Source organism: Sceloporus undulatus, chromosome 1 (genome assembly GCF_019175285.1).
Source record: "Sceloporus undulatus isolate JIND9_A2432 ecotype Alabama chromosome 1, SceUnd_v1.1, whole genome shotgun sequence".
Taxonomy (NCBI): domain Eukaryota; kingdom Metazoa; phylum Chordata; class Lepidosauria; order Squamata; family Phrynosomatidae; genus Sceloporus; species Sceloporus undulatus.
The window spans coordinates 2462365-2473755 of record NC_056522.1 but is presented as its reverse complement, the minus strand read 5'-3'; the positions used below and the strand labels follow the sequence as shown (position 1 = coordinate 2473755).

At 42.8% G+C, this 11391-nt stretch overlaps 2 protein-coding genes across 7 annotated transcripts in view; both read right to left on the bottom strand.

Moving 5' to 3' along the window:
• The window catches only part of LOC121919802 (otoferlin-like), a 243689-nt gene that overhangs the window by 137490 nt on the left and 94808 nt on the right, over window positions 1-11391 (bottom strand). The window lies entirely within an intron of this gene.
• The window catches only part of LOC121929589 (otoferlin), a 104779-nt gene that overhangs the window by 88551 nt on the left and 4837 nt on the right, over window positions 1-11391 (bottom strand). For all 6 annotated transcript variants that reach the window (XM_042465304.1, XM_042465330.1, XM_042465294.1 and 3 more), the window contains exon 3: window positions 7117-7140. The gene's annotated coding sequence lies outside the window, so the exon portion shown is untranslated. The remainder of the gene's footprint in view (window positions 1-7116; window positions 7141-11391) is intronic.

Below are 11391 nucleotides of genomic sequence, written 5' to 3'. Positions count from 1 at the left end.
ATATATATATATATATATATATATATATATATATATATATATATATATAATATTTTAAAACCATGGATGCTTGAATCCATGGATAAAGAATCCATGGATAAGGAGGGTCAACTGTGTTGTTGTTGTTGTTGTTGTTAGGTATTCCTATGGAACTGACCTTGGTTAACTGCTCCTTCACATTGACTAACTTGCTATCCTCAGGACAGATAACCATTTCCTTCTACCTGGCATCACCAGTATGACATATCCCATCATCCAGTAATGTAAAACACAACAGGCAAGCCTAAATGACTGACACGCTTGGCAGGAACTTTGATTGTCAAATCCTAACCATCATAGTGCTATAAATGTGTTGTGTGAAAGGAGAAGTTGCCACATACTGTATCTCACCATCAAACTACAAATCCCAGGATGCTGTTGGATTGAGCCATGACTATATGTACACTATGGCTTGATGCCACTTTACTATCACGGTGCCATCTCACAATGCTTGAGACCACCCTCTTGTATCATTAGAGGGGGAATGCACACTGCTAGCATGAAAATGTCAATCCACACTGTAATATCTTTGCATTATGGAGGCCCCGCAATACACAATCATATAGTCAGTGATGAAAGAACACCAGCTTCCAATGGGTGAGACCTATGAACTTTGTTTGCTATTGTATTACATCCTGCACCCATTTTTGTAATGACTTTAAGCTGTACAAATGCGACAGCTAGAAAGGACAGTGAAGAAAGCAGATCAGAGGAAAATCGATTCGTTTGAGATGCGATGCTGGAGAAGAGTGCTGCGGATCCCATGGAAAGCTAAAAAGATGAACAAATGGGTCCTGGAGCCGATCAAGCCTGGACTCTCCCTGGAAGCCAAGATGATGAAACTGAGTCTGTTGTACTTTGACCACATAATGTGAAGGTGCAGATTTCTAGAAAAGACAATAATGCTGGAGAAGACAGAAGATAAAGGAAGACTACATGCCAGATGGATGGACTCTCTTAAGGAGGTTATGGGCATGAATTTGCAGGACCTGAGCAGAGCAGTGGAGGACAGATGGTCTTGAAAGTGTCTCAACCCCAGAGTCGCTGTGAGTCAGAATCATCCTTCTTAAAATGAGGCATCCTGAAATCTCAGCCTCACATCGTGGCTGTTCTTCTGGATTCAGTTATAATCCTGGATGCCCAGGTTTCAGCAATGGCCAGGAGTGCATTTGCATTTGCACAGGTAAAACTAGTGCACCAGTTGTGTCCCTTTCTTTGGAAATCAGATCTGGCCATGATGACACATGCTTTGAGCAGTGGTGTCACTTGAGGGGTGCAGGGGCATGGGTCACACCAGATGACACCCTAAAAAGGAGTGACACCAATGCTCCTCAAGCATCTGCATTTGGGCAGAAATGGGCTGTGGCATTTGCCTGTATGCTGAAGAAATGGGGCGCGTGGGGTGAGGCTCAGTGGAGGAGAAAGGGAAACCGATGCCCAGGTTTTCTTTAAAAATTAAATTTTAGTGTTTTTTTTTTAATACAATTTTATTTATTTTTATTTTTTTCTAAATTTTCTTTAAAAACATCACATTTTTACCAAAATTTCACATTAACCCACACAACACTATGCACATTTATTCTGTGCGTATGATATCACAATTTAAAGCTGCAATTTTTAATGTTGCTAGTAGCTTCCAACTCTACGATTCTATGATTCTACAGCTATTACCATTACATTCAGTGATATACAGGAACTACAATTTATTAGTATTTTAAATTAGTATTTAAAAAACATGAGTAAGCATTCTGTCTTGGTGTAGGATGGGAGGAGATGTTAGAAAAGTCTGGGGTCGATATATAGTAAATTCCGTATTTATATGTTAATCGCAACAGCAGTATCTACTCCATCGGTATATATCTGGGCTTCTGGTAAATAAGCAGGATATCCAAGTAAGGTAAAAATAAGACATCTAGGTTCTAGATAAAATCAGTAGGGAAAACTATACTGTGGTAAAGAGATCCCTAAAGCTGATCTCCATGCATGCAAGTAAGAAGAAGAAAAATACATCTTTAGAATAACAGCCTAGTAGTAGCTGAATCCATCTTGGATGGTGATGAAAAGAGAAGAGAGACCTCAGAACAAAGAGTCATACATTCTTAACTTCTGGCAGAATAGGAGACGATGGGAAGTGACCTCTTCACAGTCACACTGACCAAGTGACCATAGAGATCATCAATGCAGCTCCTCCTTCCAGTTACATAGACAGAGCATCAATGCCATACTGCAACAGGAGGAGGTCAATGAGTGTCTGTGTGTGACACCATGAATTACCACACTGGGAGACACCAACTCTAGTGATGCCTTGAGTACATCCCATCTGGACTACTGTATCATGTTCTATGGGGGCTGCCTTTGGAAACTGTTCAGAAATTGCAGAAGGTCCAGAATTTATTATTATTATTATTATTATTATTATTATTATTATTATTATTATTGATGTTGTTGTTGTTGTTATGCTGCAGCCAGAATGCTAACTGGCTGGATGGGGCACTTTGGAAGTTATAGAATCATAGAACTGGAAGAGACCCCAAGGGCCATCTAGTCCAACCCCATTCTGCCATGCAGGAAATCACAGTCAAACCATCCCTGACAGATGGCCATCCAGCCTCTGTCTAAAAACCTCCAAAGAAGGAGATGCCACCACAATCTCCAAAGGAGAATCTTCCACAGTCGAACAGGAAAGTCTTCCTAATGTTGAGGTGGAATCTCTTTTCCTGGAGGGGTTTCATGTCCTATTTTCTCTGGAGCAGCAGAAAACAAGCTAGGGAAGCATAAGTGGTTCTTTTAATGTGGTTCAGCTACTACATTGTCCAACATCCAGGACTAAGTTTTTAATTGGACTGTGAAATGTGAGATCGCTATGCAGGCTTCTGACTGATGCATAATGAAAAGCTAATTAATGGATGAATTATTAACATTCCTTTTAAATTTGAGAAGAAGGGAGGGGGCATCTGAGTTCATGAAGGTAGAAAGCAGCTGCAGGAAGCCACAAAATGCTCTTAAATTGTTTTTAAAATGCATGTAAGTGTGGGAAGGCAGGGCTTACCAAGGGGGGAAGTCGGTCTTTGGAAAACCCCAAGTAGTGAGCCCAAAGATCTACTCTGGGAATTTTGGTTTATGTACATTTAAATTGGATAGGAAAGACTTTTCTGAGGCTGGAATGTATGCATTACAGGGCTTTTTCTGTAGCAGCACCTCAATTTTGGAACTCCCTGCCCAAGGAGGCTAGGCTGGCCCATCGCTTTTAAGCTTTTATGTGATCAGATAACATAGTGCTCTTCTGCATGGCCTTCAGTGCTTGGATTCCTCTGTTTTAACTATTCAAGAATTCTGTTTTTAGACTGTTTTTAAAAGTTTTTTTTTAAAAAAGAGTATTGTAATAAGTTTTTACAAGAGCCAGCGTGGCGTAATGGTTTGGGAGTTGGATTGCGGCTCTTTGGCCATTAAACCCACTGGGTGACCCTGGGGAAGCTACATGCTCTCAGCCTCGGGGAAAGCATGCACACCTCCTCTGAAACAACTCTTGCCATGAAAACCCCACGCTAAGTTCGCCACAGGTCAGAAATGACTTGAAGGCACACAACAATAAACAACAAAATGTGTGTTTAAAATATTTTTTAAAAAATTAATTGCTTCTCCCTGTGGGCTGGAGGTGATATAGATAAAGACATTGTAAACTGCTGAGAGGGTGCTTAGGTGCAATGATAAGCAGTACAGAAAGGTACTTGCTATTGCTATAACCAGATGAGAGAGAGAGAGAGAGAGATGATGTAATTTCTCCACGCTTGAGACAAGCTGTGCCTGCTCCAATTTTCTCTTCTGCTCACATAGAATCATTGAGTTGGAGGAGACTATAAAGGTATCTAATCCATCTCCCTGCTGGGCATGAATATACAGTCTTTTAAGGCGCAAGGTGTAATCTCAGCTAGAGTAAACAGTGGATCCACTGTTCATAAAATCCTAGAATCATAGAGTTGGAAGAGACTGCAAGGGCCCTGATCCAGTCCAACCCCAATCTGCCATGCAGGAACTCTCAATCAAGGCATACCTGACAGATGGCCATCCAGCCTCTGTTTAAAGACCTCCAAAGGAGGAGGAGGAGGAGCTGAATGGAGAGTCAACAGATTGGCAAACCCCATGGAGCCAATGGGTCTACAGCAATAAGGTGGTGGCCACACAACTTCCTTCCACACTACCAGTCATCTGATTCCACGCTCCTCTATTGTTGACCCCAAGTGGCCACCTATGAGTCACGCAACTGAGTTGAGATGGACAATAGGGGCACTTACACCAGCCATAACCGGGTGAAAACCAGGCACAAAAAGGGCAGGTCTTGAGCATGAGAAGCATCCTGTTAAATTATTTCTCTCCTTTGGTTTTGTCCCCTTCCATCTATGGGGAGATCTGGAGCCAAGGGACTCCTGTTCACAAGCTATCTTTTACGACGTGGCATTCTGAACGTGGTACAGTCACACAACAGGATTCTCCCATGAGCCTTCGTGAATGTTCAGGTCATCCCTCCGGGATAAAATCAAGCACCCCACAGAACCACCACCGCAGCCAAACATCCATCCCACCAGTTATTCCACAGCACTTAAATGGTGCCTCAAGCATAATAAATATTATTTGCGTTTTGGTCCCTGGAACCCAACCCTTAAGGAGTAAGTACTATTCATGGGGATGGCAGTTTGGGAAGTAAAGAAACACTTGGAAACAATTAGCCCTTGTGCATTCAGTGGAGGCTGGTGGTTGTCATGGGTTGAAACTGGATTGACCATCCCTCTGACATGGAAGCCACCATTCGCCACGACTCAATCGAATGCCTTCTGAAAACAGGCTGACTCTCGGTCAAGACTCTAGGTCACACAAAAGGCAAATGCACCCCAGCTGTTCTTGCCCATGACCTTGTTATGCTCTGTCACCTCACAAGCACCATGCATCAACATGCTAAAGACCAACACACCAAGGCAATCGCTTACCTGTCCCAGGTAAGGCAGATTCGGAGACCTTATCGATGTCTCCCAGTTCCCATCCCAGTAGCGATGGGCGGGCGGGGGGCAGATTAGCCAAGCAGGGTGCCTGGTCTCAAGGTGGAGCAAAGTGTCCCCGATCCGTCACCTTTTCCCACCCTGTTTTCAGGCTCTTGGGGGGCATTAAACCAGACCTTGGTGCTCTCTTTTTCCCCCTGCCACCCTCAAAAATTAATGTTGTGGAGAGGGAAGCAATAGTGCAGACGGGAAGCCGGACAGATGCGACGGTGGAGAACTGATACCTTCCCCTTCGTGAATATTGGATGAGAACATCTGAGCTTGGATGGCACACCATTCCAGGAGCCACCAAAGATGCCGCTCGCCCTCCCTCCTGAGGCACATACATGGCCAGAAATGTGCCTGATTTGGTTAGGGAGCCACCACTTTTGAGGTATCTGGGATTCCCTGGCCTTTTCTACCTGTGATCCCGGAATCAGTGTTTGGAAAAAGAAAACAGATCTTGAGATTCATGGGCCGTGGAGTTCGGACTGAAAGAGATGGAAGCGTGACTGCAAAGTTGCTGTTCTGCCTCCATTCCAGGTGGATGCTCAGCCCGGATCAGATTGCGGGTTGCCGATGAATTATTCACAGCTTAATCTGGCTTCATAATGGACAGGAATGCATTATGAGGTGAGGGGTTATCTTTTTAAGGGTCTCAGTCCTTCATGTGTGGCTGATGGGACAGGGCTCAAAATGCCAGGGAGCTTTTGTTCCCGTCGTTCTTTTCCTGGGAGAATCTGGTAGCCATAGTTCACTGCAGGGGTGGGCAACTCCCCATAGGCCATACCACCCCAAATCAGCCACATTGTCTCCATTTGGAGAGGGACTGCAGAGCAGAACAAGGAGTTTGTGGTGGGATTCTAGGATACAGAGGGGGTTTCTTTGTGATTTGGGGCAAAGATCATCCAAAAATTATGCTAATTTGGGGAGGATGGAGGAAGATTTGGAGGACAGATGGGAAGCTTCAGGAACCACAAAAGGTAGTCCTGGGGGCCGAATGCTACCCACAGGTCACATTATGCCCATCTTTGGTTTGTGTGGGTTTCCAAAATACACTCGAGAGAACACTCCACAAGGCATCTGTAGTTCCTCCAGCACTATTCTATGGTAAACATCTTGCAGATGTTTACCACAGAGTTGCAGTGGAGAACCTAGAGATTCCTAGAGAGATCTTCTCTCAGGTGAAAACATAGTGGTTTTGTTATTTGTGTTTTTTCCACATTCATGGGAGTCCTATGCCCCTAAACCCAGTGAATGTGGAGGGACAAGTGTACATTATAACTGAGGGTGCATCTACACTGTATCATAGAATCACAGAGTTAGAAGAGATCTCAAGAGGTCATCCAGTCCAAGCTCAAGACAAATAGAATAGCCTTAAAAAAATTTTAATGCCTCACTCTCAGGAATACCAGAAAGTTGGGGACTAAAGAATGATTTCAGGAAGGAAGGGATGATATTTTCATTTGGGAGGGCAGTGCCATTATTTTGCCCACTCCATAGCTATACTTTGGCAACAGGCGTATCTCAGCAAAACAAGCTTTCAGGAGAGATCTTGCTTCCAGCAAAAGAAAAATGCAACATCAACATTTCACTCTTTACCATCTGTTGCACAAAATTTTGCAGAATTTATGCATGTGTCCTCTTTGTGATATATACACACACACACTCACATGCACAAAGGATATACAGATTGTACCACAAAGATTCAAATGCCCTCTCCGGTGTCTCTGTGCTCTTGGCATCCTCTGAGGCTGAGAGAGTGTGACTTGCCCAAGGCCAGCCATTGGGTTTCCATGGCCGAGAGAGGATTACATTTGCAGAGATTACTTTGTTGTTCTGCCCCTCTGAGTCCCAATTTAGGGGAAAGGAAAGAATGATGATGATGATGATGATGATGATGATGATAATAATAATAATAATAATAATATGTTCCTATCCTTCCATGAAGCTCATTCTGAAGAAGGACAAAGCTGAAGAGGCAGACGGAGAAAGAGAGGTCCAACAGAAAAAGAGGCAGTGAAAAAAACCCACAACCACAACCTACTTGTGAGTCTTGTCCTTGCCTTTGCTGAAATGGTTGGGCAGCCATTCAGGGAGAAAAGGGGAAGGGAAAAACAAGATTAAAAATCAAAAATTCATGAGGACTGAGGACGATTCTTCATAAAGTGACCATCAAGCAAATAAACACAACCTGTTATGTTGAATTCCGCCTTCTCACATACACACAGTTTCACCTTTTCTTCCTATTTTATTTTCACAACAACCATGCAAGGTAGATTAAGACAGAAAGCCTGCCTGAAAACAGGCAATGAGTGTTATGGGTCAATGGAGATGGGAACCTGGATCCTTCAATTCCCAATCTAGAGCTCTAACCATTGGACCATGTTGGCTTCTTTCCCCTGCTCTCATTTGGTGGGCTGCATGTCAGTGGGGCAATAAATCCACTCAGTGTGAAATGTAAAGGTGTTATCTGTGCTGCTAAACATAGCTCCTCAAATAAACTCCTATGAAGTTTGGACTACAGACTGGCATGGATTCACCACTCCACTGACACAGGAAACCAAGGGAGCTGGGTATGTTTAGCCTGGAGAAAAGAAAGGTTAAGGGATGACAACATGAGAGCCATGTTTAAATATTTGAAGGGGTGTCACATTGAGGAGGGAGCAAGCTTTTCTTCTGCTGCTCCAGACACAAGGACACAGAGCAATGGATTCAAACTACAGGGAAAGAGATTCCACCTAAATATTAGAAAGAACTTTCTGACCATAAGTGGAAGAGACTGCTGCCTTGGAGAACGGTGGGTTGTCCTTCTTTGGAGGTTTTTAAGCAGAGGCTGGAGGGCTTGGATTGTATGGCCATCTGTCGGGAAATGCTTTGAGTTCTTGCATGGCAGAATGGGGTTGGACTGGATGGCCCTTGGGGTCTCTTCCAACTCTAGGATTCTGGGGTTTTATCTAATTTAGGATTTTATCTAATTCTGCATGGCAGAATGAGGTTGGACTGTCTCTTCCAACTCTACAGTTCTATGTATTCCTGCATGGCAGAAGGGGCTTGGACTGGGTAGCCCTTGGAAGTCCCTTCTTCCACCTCTAGGCCTTTATCTCTTCCTGCATGAAAGAAGAAGGGGCTTGGACTGGGTGGCCCTTGGGATCCCTTCCAGTATTCCAGGTGAGGCCTGACCAAAGCAGAATAGAGTTTATATTTATGGCTACAACAGGCCAGGAGAGTCGGATGAGGGCATTGCTCCCCTAAATAAGATTTTTGCCCCCCTTCCAAATTTTCCTTCAGTCTCCAGAGTTTAAGCATCCAAAGAAAAGGGAATGCAGACAGAGTAAATAGAGGAGCCTTAAAACTCTCTGCTCTGCCAGAAATTGGGACTGAAGAAAGATTTCATGGGGAAGGGATAATATTTTCATTTGGTGGGCAGTGCCAGTGTTTTGCCAGCTCCATATTATTATTATTATTATTAAACTTTATTTCTATAGCGCTGTAATTATACACAGCGCTGTACAAAGTTGGTAAAATTAGGAGTAGATAAAAGCCTGCCCAAGGCGTACATTCTAAGATAATAACAATTAAAAGAGGAATAAATAAAATTGCCATCTAGAAAGGAAAAAAACAGATTAAAAACATCAAATATCAATATAAAATATCCATAGATACACTTCTGCAACAGACATATCTCAGCAAAACAAGCTTTCATGAGAGATCCTGCTTCCACCAAAAATGAGACATTTACATCTCACCCTCTGCCATCTGTTTGCACAAAATTTATGCAGAATGTATGTTTCTGTTGTCTTTGTGATACACACAGAGACACAAAGGAGACACAGATTCAAATCACGTGTCTCTAGCTTTGAAAAACTGGTGCCGCAAGGCAGGAGTTAGTGTAATTTTAAATGCTGTGTATTGATAAGCACAAGAATTGGTTTCACAAATTCTTCCGGAGGCTGACAACAACAAGGAGGGGAAATGTATTTTCTCATTATCACCTGAAGATAAATCAGATTTCAGTTTAGAAATCTGATTCTCACCATTGACCACAAAACAGAGAGAAACCTTCAAGCTGTTCATAAATGTTAAGGAAAAAGCAACATGGGACATACAGTAAGAGAAATAAAACTTGTATGTGAGAGTCAGGGTGACTCAGCAGAAGCCAATTGGGAACCACACAGGTGTAAATGGTAATACAATTAACAGGTCCAGAGTGCCAAGGACAAGAAATGTAAAGTGGATAATTGGACACTCCTGACAATTGTTAAGTGGTCAAGGCTGAGATGATGAAATCATTAATTGTAGGATGAACCAAGAGAACCAATGAGAATGATGTACACGCCTACTGGGTGGAAACAGACAACAGTAGGTGGTACCATGCATTGACTATAATAATGACTATGCATCCCAATGTATTTTGTGGGTTGTAGTGGATTGTTGGAGTAGTGGTTGTAGAGTGGATTGGAGAGTGAGGAGTTGAGTATTGTTTGGAGCTGTGTATATAGTAGAATAAAGTAGATCTTTTATATAAGACTACTGAGTTGTCTGGTGTCTTGGGTGAAGCTACAAGAACCAGCAGGACCCTGGTGAAGAAGGGGAAGACTTCTGTGGAAGCAAGAGTGAGAAGGCTTGGAGAGTTTGTCGGGGTCTTCAGCCAGTTCTCTGCAACTCTTGCAAAGATACAACAACTGGCCAAAACTGGTCAGCGTGGTGCTCAACCAGGTGGTGAGTTCCAGGCCAGGTGAAGAGCCACAACTCCCATCATCCCTGACAGAGCTGTTCATAAATGGGGTTTAAAAAGTGGAGTTTTGTGCTTAGGGACTAGAAACTTAAGTTGGAATTGATCGGTAAGAAGGCAGTGTTAGAAGCATCGCAATACCTGAACGGCAAATGGAGATGTTTTTTCTCCTTCCCTTTAGCCGTATCTCTGAAAATATAAAAGGTTAAATGATTCAGTTTGGCTTCAACAACAAAAACCTCCCTCTAGACATCTCAGACCTGGAACATGGGCTATGCAACTCCCTTTGCCCCATAAAACAGAAATGGAAACCATGCAGACATCCTAAAGTTACTGGACTGCATCTCCCAGCATTCTCTATTATTGGCTTTGACTGTTGGAAAATGCAATCCATCAACCTCTCAAAGATGGATGATTCCCAGCCCTGCCATAAAATTCACCATATGGAGTCAAATTATTTTCTCCACTTTGTACACTTAATTTTAATTTGTGTATTGTGTTTGGAGACTGCAAATGATCTTTTATTGTCCCACACTGTAATTTTTTTAAAATGGATTTTATTGTACTCTACCCGAAGACCGAAGGATGTAGGGGAGGATTAGACATAATTTAATACGTAGATGATAAAAGGATATTTGGATCAGAAAACCACAGCAAACAGATTGGAAGTAGAAAGGGAGCAAGAGTATACATTCAAAGGGCGCATCTACACTGTAGAAATAATGTAGTTTGGCACCTCTTTAACTTCTATGGTTCCATCCTATGGAATCCTAGCATTTTGTAGTTTTGTGAGGCACCAGCACTCTTTAGCAAAGAAGGCTAAAGACCTTGTAAAACCACAAATCCCAGGATTCCATAGGAGCTACAGAACTTAAAGTAGTGTCAAACTGGATTATTTCTACAGTGTAGATGCACCCAAAGAGAGATTTTAAACAACATCCGAACTCAGCAGGGAGGGACAGAAAGGCCACAACACAAACAAAGTTTGCATGCTTCGTACACAATGCAAATTCACTCAACTGGCACAAGCTTGTCTAATTTTCCATAATTTATGCTCCTTTCCCCCCCCCCCCAATTTGCAAAATTTATTTCTGCTCCTGAAAGAGGTGATGGAAAGACAGGACATAAGGATCACTGATGGGTGCCAGGCTCTTTGAAAATTGATTAATGTTGAGAGGCAGCTTCTATTCAATTGAATGTTTCTATTTATAATGTAGTTTTGTTAGGATAATGCCCTTCCAAAAACATACGTATTAGTGATGCCTGGTGGCAAACCCATTCCAGGGTTGCTGCCACACTGCACAATTAATGCAGCTTGATAGTGCTTTAACAGTCATGGCTCCAACCTATGGAATCCAGGGATTTGTAGTTTATTGTGTCACTCAAGAAGGCTACACATCACAGAAAACTACAAATCCCAGGATTCTATAGCATGGAGCCATGGGATTTAAAGCGGTGACAGACTGCATTAAATCTGCAGTGTGGATACAACCCAGGCTGTACTGAATTTCAAAGGAGCTGTCCAGAGTGCTGAACAGTATTCCTGAAATATGTCCAGCACCTTGGATAGCTCCTTTAAAGCCTGGA